Consider the following 26,303-nt stretch of genomic DNA (forward strand, 5'->3'; position numbering starts at 1 on the left):
CTCAGAGTTTAGAGCTTTGGAGGTGGGGAAAGAAGGCCTGAACTAGGGCTTGGGAACCACGTTGGAGCTAGGTTTGTAGCGCCCTGGTGCAGACCAGTGATGGCCAGCCTCCAGAAAGTGGTCCATCTGTTTTTCCCATGGTGCCCACTGTCCCCTTCAGAATGAAAGATCAGAAAGTCGCCTCCTTGTTGCTGCTTCTCAGATATGTGGATATTAACATTTGGTGCCTAAAGGGCCATGGCAATTTTTCTTTGGCTTTTTCCTATTCATAAATATAAACTTAAGTTGAAGGAATACATAGTCCCATAGGAATCCATGAAGCCATACTCACTTTGAATGAAATAGAATATAGGTTGTAAAAATACATAACTTTCCAGAACTGAACCTTGAATAAAAACTACTGCTCAGCCTGGGAGGAAAGAAAGGCCCTGAAGATAAGTAAAGAGATTCAAGATGCCTCAGGGCCGATGTGGAGCAGAAGTCTGCCTGCCCCGTCTCTGGCATCCCCGGCAGCAGAGAGTGGCCCAGGCCCACCTCTCATCTAAATGGAGGGCTCGTTGGGCTACCAGTTTCATCCTCACCAATAGCTTGACGGCCTGTGTACAGTATGTGTAAAATGACTGCCAGCTGAGCTGAAGGGACTCTCTGCCATGGTGACGTGTCCCACATGAAGAGACTCCAAACTTAAAGGCTCAATATGACTATGAAAGGAGTATTGAAAACTACTGAGGCAGTTTATGCCACAACTAATGGTAGCCCCTGGTGTGGGTGAGAAAGACAGAAAGTGAGAGGGAGGATTCAAGGCTGGGTTCCAGCCCTGTGGCCCCAATGCTAGCTTCTCCTTTGGGATCGAATAGCCAGGCCGAGCATGAGAGGGGAAAGAGAGGAGCTTGACTTTCTCCGAAGCAGACTGCAGTGGGTTAGGAGGCAGTGGTTTCGTGACCACAGTAAGTGCCCAGGATGCTCTGGAACTGATAGTAAAGCTTGAAATCAAATTATTCATGCATCTGTACCCTCAAGAAGGAAAGATTTCCTTTCTCTGAAGACTCAGGCTAACAACACCTCTTGTTCTGGGGGCAGTATCTTGAAAGGCATCTCGTTTGTCTCTCCTGGAATGACGTAGAATGTCCTAAGGTGGTTGTGGTTCCTGGGGCTTGAGAGATCTCTCTGGCATTGTTTTAGGGTTAGAATCCTGAAACTAGGGCCAGTGGAGTGCGTTTAGACACGTTCAGCAAACAGGCTTGCTGAACTGGAATGGGATATGAACCGGGGGTGTCCAAAAGATGGAGAAGGCAAGAGCAAAAATGTAAACAGGCAGGGGGAGTGCTCACTGAGAGAGGGCACTCAGACAGCAGGCCGAAGTTCCCAAGAGCCCAGCTAAGTGGTCGGACAGTCTGGTTAAAAACTAGGAACCAAACAAATAGTGGGCCCTTATTCCTCACGCAACAGGGTGAGGTGTTAAGGAGAAGCCTCGCCAGTCTCAGTGACTCTTCACTCCCCCTCAGGAAAGACAGCCCAGTACCATGTTTCTAAAGCCTGAGAAACCCTCATATAGCATCCTGTGCTATAAGGATACCACGCACACACACACACGCACGCACGCGCACACACACACACACATACACTCACAGAGGTACAACACATATCCACATATACCTGTGGGAGGAGAAACAAAGAGTTTTTATGTTTTCAAGCCCCCGGAGGAGTTTAAACTGGTTAGTGTCTCTGGGGGGGGTTAAGGTGATAGACGGTAGATCCCGAGTCAGTGAGGTGGACTTGGCTAGGCCCAAGAAGTATTGCTGATGGAATTCCCTGACACTGAGAAGATGGAGGGCGGGGACAGATGGGACGAGAAAGCAGACTGCACTTGGACTTGATCACCAGATCCAGCCCACTCTCCTTCTCCTGGGGACACGTTCACATCCCACTCCACACTAACTCTCTCTCTCTCTCTGACTTCTCACCCAGCACTCAGGTTCCTCAGTTCAGAACTTAGTGAAATAGCCACGATCTCAGGAACTCAGAGCCTTACCACAATGTTTTCTAACTGTCCTTTTGTTCAGACTTTGCAAGTTGCTTTCGCATCTAAGTGTCAAGACCCATGAACTTTTTAAAAGAGTAGTCATCCTTTGGAATTAACCCTCTTTTAACAGTAATCTTTTAAACCAGAGACAGAGTCCAGGGTAGACACAAAAGAGAGCCCCAGTGAAGCCACATCCCCACTGTTTAGCATTTTCCAAAGTTCTCTTCCTCTTTTGCCCTTGCACTATATGTGTTTACATAGCATCCAGAAATATTCTACATCAATATGGATTAAGTTTGTTTACAGATATAATGCAAATGTCTGAAAGTTTTCAGACTCTCAGACTACTAATATCTACTTCCTTTTACTATTCATACATAAAAATGGAAAATTTACTTGATGCTGCTTTGAGTCCTCACCATAAAAACTGTCATCTCAGTGGCCTGGCTGAAGTAGAAAACGAAATGTTTGTTGATTTTCAAAACAAGGTTTCGCCTCTGAGTTCCCTTTGTTCATGAATGATCACATGCCTCGTTATGAAATTAGACTAAAAAAGAAAGTCCCTACTTACTGGATTAATTCCAAAAGATAATGTAGCCACAGTAACCTCTTAGTCACTTTATTAGTCACACGACTTAAAATAATTGTTTCTGTATTCATTTATTAAGTCTACACCTCTATTTCCATAAAGGATCTGAGGCAGCCCTTCGGGATATCAATAAACATCTATCTCCACTTCACATGTGTAACAGTAGCGCACAGTAGTACTGATTTGTTTTCATCTAAAAGATACTTAAATGATTTTATCTTAAGCTAAAAAAAAGATGTTTTATACATTTTATATTATTGAAAATAATCAACTTTAATTTTGTGTATTGCCGTGTTCCCGAATAGTGTAACTCCATGGAATTTGAAATTCACCATTTTTGAACTTAACATTATCATGTTAACCATGTGGTTCAGGTTTATGCGAAAGCTATCTAGAAAACCTAAGGTCACCACCACTCCTTTCCCCACTGTCTTGGACTAGCGGCAGGTGCCATATTCTCCCTCACGAGCATCAGGTACTGAGGAGGATCGTAACAGTCCTCTTTTTACTCAGCTGGTTGGCATGAATTCTGCATTTATTGGAACTCCATCATTGTGTACTCTTGTTGTCCCTCCCGTTTTTGGGGGGTATTCTCCTCAAATTTACCTTTAGCCTAACTATCTCATTCTATGAGATTTACTATCTCTGAAGTTTTGTCATGGTTTTCCACTGTAGCTTTTAAGGTCATTTGAAATCTGTGTGCCAGTGACAATCACCACTCTGCAATAACGTTAGAGTATCGGCGGAAATTGTAATTTATTTTATATTGGCCTTTATCAAACCATATTCCACACAACACTAGTTCCTCCAAATGTTAACATGTGTTATGAAGAAAGGTTCCATGGTTAATATGGTTTGTGAAACACTGGTGGTTATTACACATGTTAACATTTTAAAGGCTTCAAGAAGGCCTATGGTAAAGAAATTTGCTTAATTTGGCTTAACCCTGCATTTCCCAAATTTACTTGCCACAGACTCTCACAGAGCCCCCATTCCTTACTACTTTCATGAAATACAGTTTGGGATATAAATATTCATGGATTTTGCACGAGGTAGATAGTCATTATCCATATAGATGAGGATATATCACAAACTGAGATAATTACTGTTATGACCCTGACTGGCTGGGGGATGGAGAATGTTTTCCCAAAGGATATGGCACTTTTTCTGAGACCTGAATGGTGACTAGGAGTTGGCTTCTTGCTGGTGGGGGTAGGGTGAAGTGAGGAGCCTTTCCCAGGTCATTCAGTCCACCCTTCTGTCTTAGGAAAACAGCTTCTAGGTTTATGGGTCAGTCCAGAAGACAAGGATTAGGAAAAGATATTTCATTCTCTGTGACACATGGCCATCCATTTTAATCTCTGGGAACACTGAGATTTCCTTAGAGAGAGAAAAAGGAAGAACAGAGAAGCCACTAAAGCTTTTTGGGGAAACAAAAAACCCTCATAGGATTAGGAGACAGCTGGGATGTGGGAGGTGGTAGCTGGAGGCAGTGAGGAGAGAGATGCCAAAGATAACACCTATTTTTATAATAAGACTTGGTTATTTTTGCAACTAATTGTACAGATTGTTCAACTGTGGTCTATGAAACATAGACTGTCACTCGTCAGTAATTATAAGATATTGTATAGTATAAATTTCAAGAGTTTAGCATATTTCCCATCATACATTTGTTAATTGAATGCTTAAATTATCCGCCTTCACCCATGAATGGACTAAACTTAGTGTTTAAAGGATTAAGAAGAGGTGCAGGAAGCATTTGCAATTAGGGAAGCAATTATGGATTTATTTAAAGACCATAAAGTTGAGGTTTCTTTCTTTGATTTCTATTTTTTTATTTATTTATTTTTTAGATTTTTCAGGGATGATGATCTGAACATTCTTCTCCCTCTGGCAGAGAATTTAGTTTTGAGGAATCTGATATTCACTCTTTTCTAGGCTCCCCTAAATGCAATACAATACAGTAAGCCAGACCTTATTGCAACATTAAACAGATGATGGTAGCTTGTCAGGAGTGACACAGATCTTGATGTTTAATCAACAGAGCATTATTGGTAAGTGATTTACCTCAGCCAGTACCTCCTGACCTGGGAAGGCAGATGGTCAGAAATTCAGGAATCTAGCAGAGAGCGCTAGAACAAGAGCAAGAGCAAGAGCAAGAGCAAGAGCAAGAGCAAGAGCAAGAGCAAGAGCAAGAGCAAGAGCAAGAGAAAGAGAAAGAGAAAGAGAAAGAGAGAGGCAATGAGACAGTGCACAAACAAAATACTTAGACTTGGGCATGTAAGTAGGATGGATTATCATGAAAGGATAAGGTCTCTAAGAGTTGAACCTTAAATTAGGGGCAATAAACCAAGAAGAGAGACTGTATTGTTCTCAAGCAGTGGCAAGCCTATTGAGCAGTTTGAGATTTCAACTTGCCGTAATGGTTCACATTCAATATCATGAGAATTCCTCATCTCATGGCAAATCCAGGTCTACTAGATTGGCCCTGAAGGTTCAGGGAGCAGAGTCAGAACAGGGTAAAGGGTCGTAGTGCCAGAGGCAGCCCTTAGTGATTAACTCTTCCAGCCTCATTTTGATCTTTGGGTTGGTGGCATTGTAAAGTTAACTCATGGCCATGAGCAGTGAAAATACCAAGTGGGAATCCTTTTCATGGGCTTGCTCTGGGGGAAACAAACATTATTAGTTTGTAGTCGAGGTTCAGACAAATCTCTCTGTGACTTAACTGTCAACATAATGTGGTCTTAAGAGTGTGGATTCTGGAATCAAACAGACTGAATTTCAAATCCTCACTCAGTCACTTAGTAAATGCTGTATCAGCCAGGGTTCGTTCAGGAAAACAGAGCCATGCCAGTTACTAGATGAAATTTAATATGGTGAACTAATTACAAGTGGAATGAAAGAGCTAGAAAGCTAAATAGGAGACAGTGACACCACCCAAAGACCAGCAAAAGTATGAAGATGTTTTCACCCCTAGGCTTGAAGGGTCAAAAGGAGGATGGGGCTGCATGGTGGAAGCTGGGAACATGGAAGAAAGGCACTCTCGTGGGATCTGGGACACAAAGAAGGAGTCATTTCCAGAGATACCGAGCACAGGGGGCAAAATATCCTGGCTTCTCCCTTCCTCCTACTATTCAATTTCCTGCCAGTGAGTCAAAGCTAATTGACAAGGGAGCCTGGGAAATATAGTTTGCACAGCCAGCAAAGCAGAGGAAGGCTGGGAACTGGATGTGAGAGCAAACAGGCAAACGACCAGCCCAGGAGCTACATGATCCCGCTCCTTAATGTCTCGCAGCCTTAGTTTCCCCATTTGTAAAATGAGAACATCGTTCCTACCTCTTAGGTTTGTTGGAAGGTTTGTAACAGATATTTCAGTTGGGTTTTCTTGGTTGTAAAGAACAGTTTCATTCAAAGGACCTCAAGTAATTGGAGTGGGGGACAGGAGAGAGTTATAAAGTTACCTATGAAACCAGGGAAGTAGAGGTCCGAGCCCAGGACCAAGCTTCACTGTAACTGATGAGGAGCCAAACAAGCAGCCTCCAGAAGGAGGAGGAGAGTGACTGCAGAGCTGGGTCTCCTGGAGGCTGGAATCAAAAAGACCTGCAGAATCTGGAGCACTCTTCCGGATCTCAGTGGTAGGAGCTATACAATTTTGCTTTCCTTTTCTACATTAATATGACTCCAAATTTCTCCGTGGGTCTGGTTTCTCTTTGCAGCTGTCAAATGGCATTTTCATTCTCCACTCCAAAGTTTATATGTTTTGTGATCTCAGAGTTCCTGTCTCCTCATGCCTCTGGCTCGGTGGTGATCCAAAAGAACACTTTGCCCCTTCACCTTTCACCTTTAGTTCCCACTGAAAAATGTTTACTACTCCACGTATTTCCTGATCTAATTTTATTAGAATAAGAGCCTATGGGGCCAGCTATTTTGCCTTTGGTAGAGCTTTTCATTCTAGTCCCTTCATAGGAGCGCTATGGCTTAGATGCCTCGGTCTTTGGTCTAGTCAGCAGTTTTAGAGGGAGTAGTTAGGATGATATGATTCTAAACATAGCTGCCCAACCCTGTCTCTTTAGGGGCTGAGTACCTAGCCAGGGGCCTCATTTCTGTCCCTATTTGCTCTGGGATATTTTGGTTCCCATAACCCCAGAGGAGTTAGAACACGTGGCCATCTCTGTTTACTTATGCGTCAGACCCCAAGTGTTCCACTCCCCATTTTTTCCTCTTTTCATTCTAGTACATAGAGATATTTATCTTATTTTGAATGTGGCCATGCTTTTTTTATTTTCTTTTTTCCATTTTGCTTATCACAGCAATGCCATCGGAGCAAAACGAAGCCTCAAATTTTGAATTTACAACATTATCTTGACTAGAATTCATGCTGACAATTTCTAAAATTTATGACCAACGCAAAGCTGGAAGTTATAGAAACCAAGTTCTTATGAAACAATCTTTTAGGAAGAATGAGTAACCAAGGGAGGAAAGGGGAAAGAGCTGAAGATCATCTAGTTCACAGACTGAGAGAGCGTGGAGACATCGTTGCCACTGGGGGGAAATGAAAAGCTGGAGTGTTGTGAGGAACGTGACTTCTGGTGCAGGCGATTTTAGAGACTAAAGTAGGAGCGGACTCCTTATTTTAAAATCAGTAACCTCACGAAAGCAAAACAAAACTCCCCAAACAACAATAAGATCAGTAAACAGGTAGCTGAGTAGGTGCGTCAAGTGATGAAGGGAAAATGAGCTCTAAGACAATTTTAGAATTGAGATGAGGGCACGGCACTTTGTCTTAAAATCATCAAATCTTACTTGCTTCTCCCCATCACAGACTGACCAGAAATCCTGAAGCAACCAACAAAAAAAAATCAAGAACAAACCAGGACAAGCACTATATGGAATGATTTGAAAAAATAAACTTCCCATGGGATTTATTGCTGAACAAATCGAGTTTCTAGGGAGAAAAGGATCATACCAAAGGATTTCCCAGCACCTCTCAGTTTCTGCAGTGGAAGTAGATAGAAGAAGGGAGAGGCAGAATTAACCCACTTAGCTCTGTCCCCCACACTTCAGGGTCTATGTGGGTCCAGAGAAGTGCTCCAGACTGGCTATGAATGAGGACATGGCCTTTCCTTAGCTTCCCTATGGCCTGTCAGGATCAGGACTATATCTACTGTTTTCTTCACCAAAGCATTTGGGGCCTCTTTTTTTTTTTTTTTTTTTTTACAGCATGAGGGATAGGGCAAAAAAGAAATGAGAAGGGTCTGGCCTTGGCAGTCTCAGGGAGAGAAAAGCAAAGCTTTTTAAGGATTAGGATGTACACTGTGGGACTTCCCCTAACCCCACACCTATTTCCACTGGTTGTCAGACTCATGGAGTGAACCGAGATTGATTAAGGGGTGAAGAAACTGTCTTCGGGGATGGGACACTTCTCTCGGTGGGAATATTCTGACTGTACATGTTTACTGGAGCAAGGCAGGCTGATTTAGTGCTGCCAGAAAAGAAAGGTCTCGGCTGACATCCATGGGGTCGTTCTTGTCTTCAGAGCAGACAGAATATCGACTAGCTGCCTCCTGCACTATTGTACTGGGCCTGAAGAGTAGATTGGGCCTGGCGAGTCAGAGGGGACTAGTCAAAGTGAGCCACATTTAATATGGAGGCTGGAAGGTTAGCTGGAGAGTCAAGAGACCTGGGACCCTTTCTGGGTCCTGAGACCCTCTCACAGTGTGGCCTGGACTTCTTTTCCTCTTCAACAAAAGGAAGGATTGGAAAAGATTATTTTCAAAGTCTTTCCAACACTAATACTCAATAGGAGAAGTAGGAGGATGGGGAGCCATATAGGACATAGAGAGTGGTTCGGTTGGAAGCCAAGGGAACAATTTAAGTTTAAACATCAAAATGGCAAAAGTGATCAAGAGAAGAAAAAAGCCAATATCTCTCCTCTCAAAAAGATCAAGAGATTGTAGACCTGGACTCATCAAAGTTTTTTCTTTTTTCTCTCTCAAAAAAAATTGCACTGTATTTTATTTTACTCAATACCTCTTTCAGTGACTTCGATACTTTATCAGCCTCTGTGTAACTCCGCATTAGCACACTGAGGCGGGAAAGCTTCATTTAATGATCTTAAAAGTGTTGGTGTGAAGCACACTAATGGCCACACTGGGAAATTACCGAGGTCGTGTCTAATGTTTTTGTTCCTTTACTGTTCATTCAGATCCATCCCCTCACCTTTTGTTCCAGATAGAGGAGTCCAGAGGCAATGCCTTTTTAGACTCAAGATGTTAAATTCATTCACTATTTATTCAACATTTGTTGAGAGCTGCTATGTGCTGAGAGCTAGCACTGAGTATAGATACTGGTGATAAAAGAGGGAACCAGACATGGTCCCTGTCGTCTTAGTACCTACAGACATGTGTGCGTGTGGAGGGGGCACAGCCTGGAAACAGGAAAGCAGAAAATAAGTTACATCATTATGGAGTCGATAGGAGCTATGAAGTAGACAGGGGCTGAGAGAGAGGAAAGGGCAGTGCAATGGCCCGCCCATCTGAGGGGCGGGGAAAGCTCTTCTGAGTGTGTGGTCAGGGAAGGTCTTCTTGCAGAGGTAACATTTTCTATGAAACTTGATAAGGGGAAGCAGCTAGTGAAGCGTGCAGATCTAAATCTAGGCAGAGAAAAAGTGCTGTGTCCTCTGGCAGGTGAGAGTCACTCACAGAAGAATCGATGGATCCCCAGAGAGGCTGGGAAGATGGATGTATGTTCTGTTCTCTGTGCACTAACATGGGTGGAATTTTCTTGTGTAAGATTTAGTTTAGCTACTGAGAAAAATGTCCTAAGTTCATATACATGAAACACTGGCAAAAGCTCCTTGAGATGAGTCTGGAACTGCTCAGCAGTCCCGATCTTCCTCAATATAGGACTCAGAAGAAGTAGGCTTGGCGTGTTGACTCTTTCAGTGGGAACTCCAACCAGGGATACTTGTTTGCAAATTTGAGACTGGAAGAAATCTTCACTTAAAAAAAAAAAAAAAAAAAAGAATCTTTCCATCAATAGGAGCCTAAAGAATGGGAAAAATATTCAAGTGATAATAGTTAACCTTTATTGAACCTAATCTGTGCCAGGCTCTTTATAATTGTTTTACATGTTTATTTTGAGCCTTGATTCATCTCTTTGAGGTAAGAATTGTTATTACCCCAGTTTTACACATGAAGACAGGCACAGAGGAGTCCATATGTTCACTCAAGGCCCCATAGCTGTGGAACTCCGGAACCCATTCCCTTAACCACTAGGCCACACTGCTGGAGAGATCAGTGTCACATAAGGACCTCAGCTTGCACATTAGTAAGGAGGGGTGGAGGTTCATCTCTCCCCTCCCAGAGTTCTTTAAGGGAATGCTAATCATCCAAAAATAAGATTTCTAGGTCCCCCATATACACTAAATTAGAATTTTTTTTGCGGGGTGGGGAGGGGGACTCAGGAATTTGCATTTTTAAATTGCTGTCTAGTTGACTCTGTGATATCCACTAAGATTCGGAAAGCACAGACATGGGCATTCACAAGTATGGTGCCAAGAGGCTGGACTCTGAATTCCTTCAATAATAACAACAGCAATAACAGTAGTAGTAGTAATAATAATAACAATAATAATAATAATAATGCCATTTCTTGAATGCCTTCTCTGGGTCAGGCATTATATTAGGTGTTTCCGTGTGTGATTATATTTAATCTTGATTTTTAAAGAAACTCCGCAAGGAGCATGTGATTTTACATTACATTTTACAAATGAGGGAATCAACTCAGAGAGATAGGTTACTTGCCTGAAGTCGTGTATTCAGTTCGTTGCAGAACTGATGGTCAAGCCCCACCTGCCTGTTCATGTTCCACAACATCATTGGTATCTCTGATTTTGCAAGGTTATTTTTAGAATTCAGAGTAGCCAGATCAACATCTTTTTCTTCTCTTATCTCAAAACATAATCAAATAACTAAATAAAATCTTCCTAGATATATGGCCTTTGGCAAATTGTTTAGCCTCTCATTTTTTTATTTGCAAAATAGAAAAAAAAAGTAGTGCACACCTTATAAAAATTGTTGTGAGGATTAATTGAGACGGCCCATGTAAAGCCTATAAAGAAGTACCGAGCATTCTGTAAATGATAAATGTAGCTGCTATTCCGTTACTGCTGTCCAACTCTTCCTCAAATGAATTTGTACAGTTGTTCCATGATCAGAATTTTCACAACCAAGATTGATGGCTGGTTTCCTCTTGGCCTTCTTGAAATGGCCAAAATCACCCTACTTTTTAAAAAGCAAAAACAGAGTCCTCCTGTCTTTGACCACCCCTCACACGATACCCATCATGGAAAAACATTGCTAGGCCCAAGCCTAGCAATGACAACTTGAACTCTAGCTTTGTATCTGCACGTTCACCTTCTCATTCCTGCTGCTTTCCCTTTGTCAGGTAAACTTCCACTTTTTCACTAATCATTAGCATCCCAGCGAGCCAGCCAGCCAACAAATATGTATTGAGGACCTATTTTGTGCCAGGTGCTCACTATTCTAGACACTGTAGATACAGTGGTGAACAAAACAAAAAATTCTGCCCTTTTAGAGCTTACATTCTAGTGAGGGCTGAGAGACTGACATAAACAAACAAACAAGTCAAGTATAAAATGTGTTAGATGGCAGTAAGTTCTATGAAACAAACTAAAGCAGGGAAAGGGTATAAGGAATGCCAGGGATGGGATGCAGTTTTAAAAAGCATTGGCAGGGAAGCCTCCACCGAGAAGGGAATATTTCAGCAAAGGCACAAAGGAGGTGAGGGAGTGAGTCATGTGGATTTCTGGGGGAAGAACTTTCCTGGGAGCATTTTAGCAAGTGGCAGTCCTTGAAGCAGGTTGAGTGAGGGAGAGCGTGATGGCAATGCAGTGAGAGGAGCCACGCGAGGCCTTTTAGACCACTGTAAAAGTCTTTCACTTTTACTCTTGAGTAAAGAGGGATGCCATTGGAGGGTTTTGAGCTGAGAATTGTTGTGCCATGATGACAATTTCGCAGGAACACTCTAGCTTCCCCATTGAGAATATATTATAGAATATATTATAGAATAATAATATATTATTATTATTATTATTGAGGTAGAGGGACAATTACATTACCGTTGCAATAATCCAGGTTACCCTAAGCAGAAAAGAAAGTTTTTGTTAAAAAGATATTGAGTAGCTCATCAAATATCTGAGAGATCTAAAAGCCAGCTCTATCAGAGTGTAGAACTGCCCTGCGATGCCCTTCCACTGCCAGCATTGCACGCTCGATGTTGTAGCCTGCACCCCCAGTGCTATTCGTGCTGGACCCATCTGCTAGAACCATGGCCTAATGACAACATGTGTCATTTCTCATCACTGGCCTTTTGATTCTAGGTCTGGAGGTTACCTGTGATTGGTGGAGCCTACGTCAGGTAGCTACACCCAGCTTCTAGCTATAAGGGCAGAAGGCAGAATGAATGTCTGATACTCTTAGCTTCTATAATGGAAGGTGGGTAATTCCCAACCATAGGACAGGGATTCAAAATGTTATTTGGCCAAAAAGAATGACAGGTGTCTACCACTGGTCGGTTCCTCCTGTTCCTTAGCCCGTGTGCTTCTGCCTGGTTGCGCACCAAATGGCAGTTTGGTACAAGTCTTCTTATGGTTTTTCCACAATGGCAGCATCAATGGAATATTGTTGTTCCCATTATTACCCACACCATACCTCTCGATGTTGGTGATTCAGGTACATAATGTGAGTCATGCTGAGATGTTATTTCCATACTTTTCTGTTGTATAGCATTTTACTTATTCTGTCATTCAAAGCATATTGATTACCTCCTTCTGCTCTTTTATTATCACTATAATTGACAGTTCAGGATGGTGAATAGATAGGAAAATTGAAGAGATGTGGAGTCAGGGACACTTAATAAACACACTGGAATTCTCACAGCGGTTGTCAGTTTTGTGACCTCAATAACTTTGTCATCAGAACTCATGTTATTGAATGAACTAAACATTTAAGATAAATAGAATTTAGAATCTGCCATTCCTCACTTACCTTAATGATACTGGACAATCTGGTATTGTGTCATTTCCCTTAAAGATCCCTTCTCTCCCTCCACTCATTTTCTATTTAAATTCAATATTATTAGGTATTAATATTAGTGACCTAGGAGGAATTCATATAACTTTTAAACCCAGAAGCTGCAATGTCCCAAAGGCTAATTTGTCACCCCCACTTGCAAAACTGTTAACTTGAAAGTTAATATTTGCAGATAATTATTAGAGATTTGGAGTACATTTATTACCCTCTCCCACTCTTGTTTGATATTATACTTTCAGTTTTTACTCCTTGCTTAAACCTTTTGGTTTTGTAAGTAAAACCTTGATGAGATTTTAGAAGACAGTTTCCCTGATAAAATAAACTGGAGAGCTATTAAAAATGCCTACACCTGGGCTCACTCAAGATCAATTAAATCAGACTCTCCAGGGCCCAGCCTCCTACCCTCCAGTCCCCACCCCTTCATTCTAAGAGAACCGCTGGTCTAGATCTTGGAAGCATTTGGATATTGAATCAAAGAACATCTAGATGGTGACTCAGCTGGTGACTGAACTTGACTCAGACTAGACATGAAAATGTACCAAGTGTTCTAAAGATAATGTAGGCTTTATGACAGGGAGGGATAAGGTACTAACCTGAGGCTGTGAGGGAGTCAAGTGGTAAGGTTGCAGGGAAATCTGGTGCTTCCTGCCAAGGTCACACGGTTTTATTCCCAAAGAAGGGTTAAAAAGCTGAATTTCCCTCAGGGGTGGAATGAGCTTTAAAAAGAGGCAGATGACTGTCTTAAATAAATCAAACAAGATAGAGGAAAATGGGTCAAGGAGGATGGGCCTCGCCAGGGCCAGAGAGAGAGACCTTCAGAGATAGTAAAAGGGAGATTAGGTTGTGCAAGACTTTGGCTTGGACAGCAATGCTGAGACGATGCCGTCCAGAGAAGTCCAGCTCTCAGAAGCAGCAGCAGTGGAAGCCCTTATGAGGCATCGCAGGCCTAGGACTAGTGGTGTCAGCTAGAGCCCAGGCCAGCTGCTACAGCAGGTCTCCCCTTTTGCTGCAGGAGCACCTGGCAGTGTCATTGGGGAAGTTTTCCTGGCTTCATTGCCTCCGGGCTCCATTCCCCGGCCTTCCTAGGGATTGCGGTTCCTCAGCATCTCTTAGTAAGTTGCTGCTGTACTTAATCCAACACAGGTAAGTCCGTGTTTACAGTGAAGGACTCTGAATGATACACATACGTTCTTATTTAATACTCATTCAATTCAATGAGATAAAACATATTCCTATTTATTAGACAGTGAGGATCAGAGAAGCTCTTGTCTAAGGCTAGACAGTCAAAAAAGGGCAAAACTAAAGTCAGATTCCTGGCAAATGGCCTCAGAGCCTATGCCCTTTCCTCTGTACAGACCTGGAAAGGGGTCACAGTGCTGCCTGGTGGAGGATTGAATATCTTCAGCTTGGCATCCAGAGAACCTTCGTGGTTCAGCCAAGGGAAATGATCTGGGGCTCAAGGTTGCCTAAAATTTGCTAACCAATGTCTGGCTTTTATTAAAGTTATTCAAAGACTGTAGGCTGTGACTGATGCGTCTATGATTTTCATGGTTTCATGCTTTATAATTTTCTAGAAAAAAGTTTTTCTAAAAAACTTTTCCTCTTCAATGTTAAACTTACAGAAGAAAGGCTTTCTCCTACACCTCAGCCAGGATTAGAGTGGACACATGTGTATGGCCTGGGGACCCAGTTTTAGAAGAATTGGGGCGGGTAGTATCCAGGAGGAAAGACACCAGGGGTCATTGTTGGCTCTTCTTCCTGATGGTTGCTCATGAATGCCACCCATTCGTGACCTCCAGAAACAAAGCATTTGGACCCAAAACCACTGTAGCAGGAGCAGGGATATCCAGTAAATCAATTCTAGTCTACCTTGGAAAGCTCCTGAATTTGAAAGCTAGAAGGAAACTTAGAATCTCATTTTGCATGTGAGGAAACTAGTCCAGAAGGATTTTCTGGAAGTCATGCAATTAGTGGCGAGTGAGGGTCATTGCTTTGGTTTGAGCACAACAGAAACTATAGAAGCTGTTTATAATCCGAGAGAGAGAGAGAGAGTGAGAGAGAGAGAGAGAGAGAGAGAGAGAGAGAGAGAGAGAGAGAGAGAGAAGAAAGAAAGAAAGAAAGAAAGAAAGAAAGAAAGAAAGAAAGAAAGAAAGAAAGAAAGAAAGAAAGAAAGAAAGAAAGAAAGAAAAAGGAAGGAAGGAAGGAAGGAAGGAAGGAAGGAAGGAAGAGAAAAAGCAAGCAAGCTTAAGGAAAAAGAGCACATGGCTTTTATATGTTTTACAATTTAACTGGAGAGACATAATGAGAGATGAGAGATCCTGTGAACTGTAAAAGCGCTGCAAGAATTCAGGGGCGAGGGCATCACGGAGGGGCAGGGGTGGCCAGCACAGGCTTGGGGGGGGGGGGAGGAGTGGAGGGGCCCCCAGGAGAGCCTGGTAGCGGGCTCCGTTGAGGGGAGGAGCAGGGAGAGCAGCTGGTCCCTGTCTGGCAGGGCCTGAGGAAGGGGAGAAGTTCGCTCCCCTACCCCACCCACCGCTGCTCTTAAACTCTGGGTTCTGGGACAAAAATGGGACGAACCAGGGAGACGGCTATGCTGAGCCCTTGCTCTCCAAGTGAGCGCGAACAAGCCCTCAGAGCGGTCCGAGCGGAGCTTTGTCCTCGTCCCGGATCCGTGAATTCGGCCCCCAGTGACCTCTCCACCCCACTGCCTTTGTCGCCTGTTGCTGCTTTTGTAGTTACGGCGCACAGAGGCCCGGGACCGCAGCCGGGTCCGCCTTGGCTCCGCAGCTGGTCTTCTTAAGAATGAGATCCTGCAACAGATGCCTTCAAATCCCAGTTTCATTTTGTATTTGTGTTTCTCATCTAGCAGATCCTACCACTGCTGTTCGTACAACCTGGGGGAAAAAGTCATCCTTCTTCAATTTATTTATTCATAGTTGCCATGATGTGGAAAGAACACGTACACAATACAAGACCGAGGAATAGGGCTGTCAAAAGTATGGGAACAAGACAAGCAGGAAACACAGCCAATATTCCAACAAAAACGAAGTCCTCACTGAGGGCATGAGTAAGTCCCTTCCAGGAGTAATAGAAAGCTTTTTCCACTGAAGTTTTCATTCTTTCGTTCCACAAATATTTATTGAGTGCATAATACGGATCAGGCATTGTTCTAATGAACAAATGTAACATCTTTGCCCTGTAAAAATTTATTCTCATGGAGAAGAGAGAAAATAAAGAACAAACCAAATAAATGAATTACATGTTAGAAGGTGATTTAAAAACAGATCAGGGTGAGGAGGACCAGAGTGTGGAGGGTTTCAATTAAAATAAGGTGGCCTGAGTAGGCCCCAGGGGACCCCACAGTGGAAACTGGACAGACAGAAATTACACCATCGGCAGATTAGCTGCCTCCCTCCCAGGACATTTTAGGGGCACTTTGTGTTCACAGAGTTGTATAAAGCTGAAGATGCTCGAAAAGAATGGCTTTATTTCCAGAATAGAACAGAAGGTAGAGCATTACTTATTCATATTTAATAGAGCGTTATAGCTCTGACTTCCCCAACTTCCACTCCTTACCCCTGGAGAGCTGGAAGAAGGGTTGTGACTTTTGAAAACAGGTAAGGAGGTGGGGAAGGGGAAAGATCATAAAATACAAGGAGTCCTGTGCTCAGGTGGGTACAGGGGACCTGAGGTTGGCTTCTGAGAGGGCTTGTGCCAGGTGGGTACATCTTTAGGGTAGGAAACAGATATATATATATATATCTGTTATATATATATATATATTGCATGAAGTCAAGGGACATATTTTAATAATCCTAAATTAGATTTTCAGTTGGATTGATTACAACAACAATAACTAAAATAGCTATTTATCAATGCTTACCGTGTGACAGGCATTGTGCACAGGTTTCATAGGTAACCTCTTAATATCTTGTCTTCAACTAATCTATACAGGAGTTCAGAACAGGGCTCACTAAGATGTGCCACTTTGACATGTGAATCGTTTTGAGCTAAAGGCAATCAAGACTCTGTAGCCCAAGGGAAACTTTTACCTCTTCCTTAAAGCATTTAAATTTGGGGCCTTGCCCATAATCAGAATTTTCACCAAAAATAACTTTTTATGACCTATCTACATGGCAGGGCAACATCTAACTACATCTGCTTTTATCATCCTGCAAGGACCTTCCTCCCCTCTGAAGCCCTAAGGCACCTTACCTCATCCCTAGCTCAGGATGCCCTATATTACTCACTTTCCCTTTCTGTCTCTGACTCTTATGTATGTGAGGTTCCCATATGTACACATGTAATTAAATCTATTTATTTTCTCTTGCTAATCTGTCTCATGCAGATTTAATTATTAGACCAGCTGACAGGACTTAGGAGGGTAGAGGAAAGTTTCTTCCTCTCCCACAAAGGACACGTAAGCTCCATGAGAAAGAGAACTTGTGTTGAGGGCTGGGCCTGAAACAGTGCTTGGCACATAGCTGGTACTCACTGAATGAATGAATTAATGAATGAGTGATTGCAAGGTGTTCCTGCTGTGGGCCTTACAGTGAGATGCTGGGGAGGTTTTAGGCCTTTCACATTTTTTGGAGCATGGCGAATGTAATAATATATCTCTTTCTTATTATTAACCACTCTGCATACAACTCCAGGCCTAATTAGAGTGATATTTCTTCTCTTTATTGTGTTTACCACTTTTCCTTTCACCCTCATGGTGGAGGGATGGGTAGAGGAAGAAAAGGTGGGGTGGGGAAACACTTATCTTGAAAATCATCTACAACTTAATTTAATTGTTACAATACATTTGATAGAAGAGGAAACTGAGACTTAGAAAGGTTAAGTAGTTGCCAAGGAGCCTAGGACCCCAGATCTGTGCTCTAACCATTGCACCAGCTGGTAGGGCAAAGAATACATATCACTATTTTGCATTGCTCTTATTGTCCTGATTACCCTACCTCCAAAAGTAAGGCAGTTTAGGGCAGGTTCCTTGCTGTTTAGGGGGATATTTAAAAGCATGCCAAATTCTTTAACAACAAATTCAAAGTAGGAGACTACATTATTTTATTTCTTGGAATGAACAGTGAACTGACTTGAGTTCACTATTACTGAGAGTTGGCTCGGTGCTTGAGGAGTACTAGGTCACGAAGGTAATTTGGGAGTAGAGTTTAGGTTATCACAGTTTGGCATGTTTACCTCCTTTGAGGTTGTCAAGGAACAAAAGCTTATTGGTGCCCGTTGTATACTCGGTGCTAAGCAAGTCATTGAGTGGGGAGCAGCAGGAAGGGTGAGATTGCAGTAGAAATCCTCCTATCCAATCTGACTGCACTGATGGTTGGCAGTGCTGAGGAGAACAATTTAAAAAAATGACAGTACCCCAAGAATTTTATCTTAATTATATGTATACCTATAAATTAATATGTGGATACATGAATTCTTATAAAAATGTATAAATGTAAATCACTTGCCATCTTTTCATCTAAGGCTAAGAACTTTGTTTTGATTATAGATTGGCTGACTGGAGATATGTATTGTCTTTCTGGAATAAATCGCACCCACAATGAATCACCTACAATTTCCAAATTTTGGTTTATTTCAAGTGAATCATCAACTTCAGGACAATTGTCAAGTAAGTTAAGTGCAGAATACTTCTAGATTTTTTGGATAAAGCCCCCTTGTCTTTTAGAGTTGTCTTTATCACACCTAATTTAAGAATTTGGTGTGTATGTATGAGGTTCAATTTTTTGAGTTTTTTTTTTAAACATTTAAATTAGCTTTTGTAGAAGCATTTCTTTTTTTCATTCATGTACTTTGAGTTCACCTATGAATTAATTAAATTTGGTAATTGCAATAAAAGCGCTCCTGGCATAAACAGATAGGGAAGCAGACATATCCTTGGCAGGCTGATCCTTGGCGAGATGAGTGACATAACAGTTGGGGATGGAGACTCCACGATGGTCTGTAACTACACGCGACTATGAGAAAGCACAGAGCGTTGACTGGGGGAAGGGGCTAAGGAACTTATCTGCAGAGAGAAGCGGGATCTCTGGGGATGCTGTGATCCAGGAAGAGGAGGGAAAAGCTTAATTCTTGAGCCATCTGACTTCCTGATAGCATTCCAGTTCTAAATTGGGTTCCAACACACATAGATTCTTTCAGTAACTTCTGTTTTTCCCTAGGGTCACGAGTAGATCTCTGCTCTTTAAAGTCCGAAGGTGGGAAATAGAACAAGGACCCTTACTGGATACTGTAGAGGTCGTTAAAGTTCCAAGGTGTCTAGAGCGGCCGACACTTCGGTTTCCAGTCTGCTCTGCTCTTTGGGCTGTGTTGCTTTTCTTCGCTTGTCTCTGAGTTTCCCCAAGTCCCTTCTCCTTACTCTTGGAGAGTCTGTTTCTCCCCGAAACATCAACATTTCTAGGCTTTGCTTTGGCTTCTCTTTTTTGCCACTTGCTTCTCATTTTTTCATCACCTTTTTTTGCTCCTTCTGTTTTTCTTCCATTCAATTCTCTTGGGCTTCCAGGTTTTGACTCTCTCCAGGGTGGCTTTTATAAACTTTCAGAGGTCCTGCTCTCTCTGAGTGTGCACTGTTGTCTGGGGGAAGAAATGGTTGCCTTGTGTCTTCTATAACCTTCAAAGTTTTAATCTTCCAAGACTGCTCACTCCCAGAAGACCTTGGGAATATTTTCAGGGTTGCGGCTGTTATGGAGGATAGGAGATGCCAGATGTCAGAAGTAATATCAGTTGACCTTTAAAGCGCATCTATTAATTAATTAATTAATTAATTGATTGATCGATTGATTTTGGCAACAAAATCTTGCCTTTGGAATCCCTTACCTATTTTTAAGTTAGTTTGCATTTCGTGAACTCAAAGTAGTTGAACTGTGGGGGGCAAATGAGCCAAGATGTTTGTTGTGCTAAATTTGGAAAAAGTCAACTCAAATTGACCTCAGGTAATGAACAGAATAAATATTGTTAGATAATTGAGAACTGATGATAGTGCTGATTCCAATACTACCTAGAAAACACCCATCTGAACACAGTATAAACAAGCAAAATAAAATAATTCAGAGGAAGAATTTTCAACTTTTCAAATGCCAGGTAAGCAAATATCCTACCAGGATATCTCTTTTAGTCTATGTTCTTGAGAGCTTGGAAAAGCCTATCCTTTGTCTAGTTTCTAAATTCCCGTGGGTCTATTACAGCTGACGCAAAGGTGGAATTAAGGATCATAGGTTGCCCTAATAGCTGAGAAAATAAAATGACCCAACACCTTTAAAATACCACTTTCTCTGCATAGTTATAGAAAATGTGGAGCAAACTGGTTCAGAGCACAGCTTTCCATCTCCACTTTCCCTTCTCCCACTTTAAAAAAGTAGGAAAACAAATCTCTCACCCATCTTGCCTCTCCCTGCAGAGCATTGTTATCCTGGAGATAAAAGACTTTGGGTACTAACAAAAAACAATTCAGGATTGCATTCCGAGAGAGAGAGAGAGAGAGAGAGAGAGAGAGAGAGAGAGAGAGAGAGAGAGAGAGAGTCATGTGAAAACAAAGCAAAGAAAGCATTGGGAGGAAATATTGACAGTGTGGCATTTTGTTTCATTCAGGAGGAAAGGTCATGATGAATTTCCATGTCTCCATCTACCCATCCATCCATTCATCCATCCATCCATGTAGCTTAGAATTAAAATTTAGATGTAATGTTTGCCAAGGGATGTGTATTAACATGTTTTGAAATGACAAAAAAAAATAAAAATAAAAAAAACCAGAAAGCCATGTCTCCATGAAAAAAGTCTGAATTTGCTGATTAATTTTCCATGATGACAGCTTTGCCAATTATGTAATGGAGATATTTTCTATAAATTATATAAGCTAAGCTTGTAGTTTCAAAGTTTTTAAAATTATTAAAGTATTAAACAATTTAAAATGTAGTATAAATTTCACCATTTGCATTTATTTAAACTAATAATAAAAATTTGGGAAGCCAGTTTAAAAATGTGCAAATGAGTATAGAGTTCTCCAAAAATATTTTATCCTGGAGATATCAGAGCAAAAGACTAGAGTCCAATTGCCATAAAGCATGGATGAGGGAGCGATGATACTTTGGTTAGCCAAGACGAAGAGAGGTGGGAATTGTGCGGGGTATGTGGTGGGTGGGCATTGTTCTCAAACAACTTAGTGCAATTAAACAAAATTTGTAATCACTCGTTTTGAGTAAATGAGGTGAGTCAATGGTGACAACATTGCCGTATCCTTAAATCAGGTTAATTTTATTAAAACAAAAACAAAAACAAACTATGCTATATATCACTTTGGGAGGAAGTAGGTCCCTAATGAAATAAAAACAAGGTATCATAACTCCAGTAATGTTGTGAATCTTGGGAGTGAACCATCTTCCCAATAGAAAGGGTCAGAGCAACAATGGGCAGTCTTACATCAAACTTTTAAAATATGATCTCGTATGCACGAGAACGTTCATGACAACACTATGCTTGTGGTCACAAGTCAGACCAACTCCAATGTCCTCTTCAGTAGAATGCCTTTACAAACTCCATATATTTAGGCAACAGAATACTCTACAACAATAAGCATGAGAGTCAACAAACAACACACAACATGGTTGAGTCTCACAAACACAAGGGTGGGTAACAAAAATAACATTATAGATTATGCACTGTATGATTGCTTTCTATGCACGTTCAGTAACAGGCAAAACGAATCGCCATGGTTAGAGGTCAGTCAGGGTCATGGTTATCATATCTGAGGAGGCAATGGATGAAAGGGACATGAGGGGGCTCTCAGTTCTGATCATGTTCCATCTCTGGATCTACTTCTGTTTAAAACTGACTAATGATTTGTGCATTTTTATGTATATATGTTACATTTCAAAAAATATTTAAACAACAACAAATGAAAAAACAAACAAAAATAGTAGTAGTCAGATGTTAAATTAGTCCCGGGGTGAATGGATAGCCCTTCTAGTCTGGATAATTGGATCTTAAGTAAGAAATAGGAATAAAAATGCCTCAGATGGTAGGAAGCCATTTTGAATAGCATTAAGAATTTTGGGTGCACATTCAGAGTTTTGCTGTTACCGTTTCTACCCCATCGTTTGCAAACCATAGTTCTTCTCCTCCTTTTTCCCATCCCATGAAAAGGACTTTCAGTGTAAATGGCACATGATTTGGAGCTTACATTCTGGGTCAAAGGCCAGCCCATATTCCACTTCTAAACATGTGTTTCCTCAATTATCTGCAGCACAAACACCCATTTCCTTCACCTTGAATAAGATTCTGAATAACTCATGAGATCACAGCTGGAGAGTAAGCTTCACCAGCTCAAGTAACTTAATGTGAAATCTCTTCTATGAAACCTAGTGGGGAGTTAGGAATTTCAGCTTCTAGACACCCAGTGGGCGATTTAACATGCTTCATGGGATGGCTTTACGGGGTGGCTTTTTGTGCGATTGGCAGAGCAGGAAAAGAGAGAGAAGCCCATTTACAAAGAGGTGTAGGAATAGAACAGCTTGGCACAGGCAGGGTGGAGGATCCCTTCTGGAAAGCTGTGGCTGACTTTCTAAGACCCACACTGCTTCACAGCAGCATTTGAAAACACGAGAACTCTCCTTGCAGTGTTTCCAGAGGTGATGTCACCAGATCCCGACCAGACGCCACTCCATTACATAAAGCTGGTAGCTCAGATGACACACGTCCCTGTCCAGGGTGCCTTGGGGCGGGTCAGCCGGCTGGGAGAAAACAACACGCCTCAACGTGACAGTCCCCACATTCCGCAGACTTAAAAGGGAAATTCTCTGGAATCTGACTGGGCTCCTGGGGCTCAGCCTGGCCTTGGCCTGAGGCTGCAAGAGAGTAAAAACATGGAAATGGAAAGGGCTGCATGTCCTGTCACCGGCTCTTCAGGTGACCAGAGACCTTTCGGCCCCGCAAGGATTTCACTGCCTCAGCGTCTTTGTTCCTTCACATCCCCTCGTTGTGTCTGCTGGTGATGCCGCAGAACCCAGGGCGGCCTTTCCCTACTCCTCCTCCCTCACATACCCCTCACTGCTACCTACTTCCACTTTTTATGGTACATTTCAGCAGAATTTACCTGAATTTGCTTCTTTATCCTCACAGTCACTCGAAAGTTTGCCCTTCAACATTGTGACTTCTTTAAAAGAGTCGCTTCTCGTTCCTTTCCCCTCCATTCTCTCATGTTCTTCTCTTGCTTCCTTAGATTTCTATTTCCATCTTCCTTCCCGTTCTACAAAGGCAGGATATAGAGGAAGGCCAGCAGAGGGCAAAGAGCGCAAGAGCCACACCAGGAGACAGATAAGCATTTTGGTTTTTGCCACAAAGGTGTGCGACTGTGGACAAACCATATGGACCCTTCTCTGGGTGTCACTTTTCTTATCTGTAGCCAGAAACCCATGTGTTGCATCTGTATTGGTGCCATGGGGTACATGAAGAATTAAGACTCTGTCCTGGCTCTTGCAAACCTGGTGAAATCATAGCATCTTTATATTCTCTCTGTCTCTGTCTCTGTCTCTGTCTCTGTCTCCGTCTCTCTCGCTCGCTTGTGCGCACACACACACGTTAGAGGCTGGATCAGAATGTTTCTTAGCTCTGAGTCACTTTAGTAGCCCTTTACTGTCAAGTGTAACCCCACACCCTATTTTATACTTCACATTTTGGTGAAATGAAGCTATTAACTCAAGGCTGATTTTCTTTTGCCACTATGAATGTCCACATAATTGCTGCATCTTCCTAGTGGTGAAATGGACTATTGTCCTTACCTCAAGGCAGACAAAGGATATGACAACCAGATCCAGAGATATGGAATAGACAAAGTAAATAAGAGATTTATAGCACTGAGTTTGGCAGAAATGTACATAAAATTGAATTTGAATTTTTGCAAAATCCACCTAACCTGCTTTTTACCTGGTTCCTTGTAGCTTCCACTAATTTCTGTCCTCAAAAGGACAGCTGTCTGGTTAACCAAACTCAGATTCTTCCTATATTTGCACCCAGACCCTGATAAGTTGTGAGCATGTTTTAATTACCCTCAAACATCAAGGATTCTTTAAGATAAATATTTTTCACTTTCTCAACAGTTTACATGGAAATGGAATTTTGAGGGGGGAATGGAGGACAAATATAAAAATGGGATTATCTGTATGAATACTCAAAATTCAAGCCAAAGAGAATTGCAAATGTATTCTGGACTCAAAATGGCAATATGACTTTCTTGCATATTCGAATGATTTTGCAACTGTTTAGGGCTTTATAATTCTCAGAGGACTTTAAGATGTGATGTTTATTTCATCTTCACAGTAGACTTTTGAAGTAGAGAAGGGAGGGATTAGATCTCCATTTCACAATTGAGGAAACCAAGAGTAAGGAATTTCTACATGGTTATGAGGCTGGTATATTGTGGAACCAAAGCTAGAGCCCAAACATTTTCAAATTAGTTTAATTCCATAAAGATCTTGCTACCTACACTGCTGTGTATAAAATTGGAGCTAGGCTCAAAGAAAATTTAGTATATATTTTTTAAGCACGTGTTCACCCAATTTTATGACCAGCCTCAAAGAAGCCTGCAAGGAAACAATTTAGCATCTTCTGGTTAATGCTTAAGAATTTAGATACTGTCATCAGTCTACCCAGGCCTTACCACTAAATCTCTATAAGATTCACTGTGCCCAACTCTAAAATAGAGACCATAATTATACCAACCTCATAAGTTTTTTGTCAAGATTGAATGAGGAAATATACAGATATATATATCGAAGATTTTTCAATTAGTCTTTTTTCTTTTCTTTTTCTTTTTTTTTTTGTAAGTCATTTACCACTGTTTTGAAACTTCATTGGCTTAACTCTTTTTTAAAGCTTTGTTGAGATATAATTTACATATAATCAAAAGCACCCTCCAATAATTTATCAGAGGTTTAATTACTCCATATCCTAACCAATACACAGTATTTTCGTTTTTCTGTATTTTAGCCATTCTGGAGGATATGTAGTTGTTTCTCATTGTGGTTTTAATTTGCATTTCCCTAATGATGAATGATGTTGAGCATCTTTTCATATGCTTATTTACCATTCATATGTCTTCTTTTGTGAAGTGACTATTCAAATCTGCCTATAATTAACTGATGTCTTACTTGTCTTTTTATTATTGAGTTGTGAGAGTTCTTTATTCTAGCCCTTCATCAGATATATGTATTGTGAATATTTTCTCCCAGTCTGTGATTTGTCTTTTCATTCTATAGAACATAAATTTTAATTTTGATGAGGTCCAATTTAATAAATTTTTCTCTTATGGTTTATTTTGTTTATTTATTTATTTTGTGTCCTAGCTAAAAAATCTTTGCTTACTTCAAGGTTGCAAAGACTTACAGTGGTGTTTAATCCTAGTTTTATAGATTTTGTTCTTATATTTAAGTCTATGGTTCATTTTCAGTTAATTTTTACATATCATGTAGATGGGGGTCAAGATTAATTTTTTTACCTAGGGATATCTGATTGTTTCAGCACCATTTGTTGAAAAATTACACTTTCTGCATTGAATTGCCATGGGATCTTTTTAAAAAATATCTATGTCTCATTTATGTGTGGGCCTGTTCCACTGATACAGGATGGTCTTAGCTTTATAGTAAGTCTTGAAATAAGGCAGTATAAATCCTCCAGCTTTTTTGTTCTTCTTGAAATTATTCTGGTTCATCTGTGTTCTTTGTATTCCTGAAAAAATTACAGAATCGGCTTGTCAATTTCTACCAAGAAAAAAGAAAGGTGGTTGGGAGTTTGATAGGAATGGCATTGAACTATATATCAATTTGGCGACAATTCACGTCTTAAGACAGCTGAGTCTTGCAATATTGAGTATGGCATATCACTCTATAATTTATTTAGGTCTTTAATTTTTTTCAGCAATGTGCTCTAGATTTCAGTACAGAGCTATTGAATATGTTTTGCTTTGTTTTCAAATTCTCTCTAATATCTATCTGCCTACTTTTACTTACTTTTCAGTGCTCTCAGGTAGTGTGGGTTTGACTGTTTTGCCTGGGGTTTATAGTTACGTGCAGGAAGGTTGATGCAGTAGGAGCTCCTCAGACATTGCTGGAAGTGGAACTGGTCCTCATGGGACATGTCCAGTTCTACAACAATTCAAAGACGACCTGAGAAGAGACAAGATGTTAGTCTTTTCTTACAGATCATGTGATAACTCAGGTATATGTGTGTCTCCAGAATGGCTTTCCCTGTTAGTTTTCTTAAGACTGCCTTACATTTAAACACATTAATTTCCTCTCAGAGGCCATTTGCCAGGACTCCTTGCCTACTTGCAGAAGAATGATCACAGAATCCTCCTGCAGGCGAGGGCTGGGCAGACAGAGCCAGCTTTCCAGAACAGCAATCCTTTTAAAATGTGCCCCTAAAGGCAAATGCAGACCCCAAAACTACTTCTGCTATGTATTGGGTTGGTTTCTCCAGAGGCTGCCCAGCTCCTCAGGAAGCCTGTCTCTCTGGGCACATTTTGCTGCCTGGTAGTTGATTTGCCCTGCTAGCAGAAGCATCTAAACTC

The 26,303-nt window shown here is 41.4% G+C and overlaps 1 protein-coding gene across 19 annotated transcripts in view; it reads left to right on the forward strand.

The window, feature by feature from the left end:
• The window catches only part of ZNF366 (zinc finger protein 366), a 264,426-nt gene that overhangs the window by 158,983 nt on the left and 79,140 nt on the right, over nt 1–26,303 (forward strand). For 15 of the 19 annotated variants that reach the window (XM_036225246.1, XM_036225243.1, XM_036225257.1 and 12 more), the window contains one exon: nt 18,237–18,356. The exons of 2 other annotated variants lie outside the window; for them this stretch is intronic. The gene's annotated coding sequence lies outside the window, so the exon portion shown is untranslated. Of the gene's footprint in view, nt 1–15,166; nt 15,795–16,545; nt 18,357–26,303 lie in introns of those variants that run through there. 2 more of the 19 variants (XM_036225256.1, XM_036225255.1) reach the window with 2 other exon arrangements.

This window comes from Rousettus aegyptiacus, unplaced genomic scaffold, assembly GCF_014176215.1.
Source record: "Rousettus aegyptiacus isolate mRouAeg1 unplaced genomic scaffold, mRouAeg1.p scaffold_m13_p_8, whole genome shotgun sequence".
Lineage (NCBI taxonomy): Eukaryota > Metazoa > Chordata > Mammalia > Chiroptera > Pteropodidae > Rousettus > Rousettus aegyptiacus.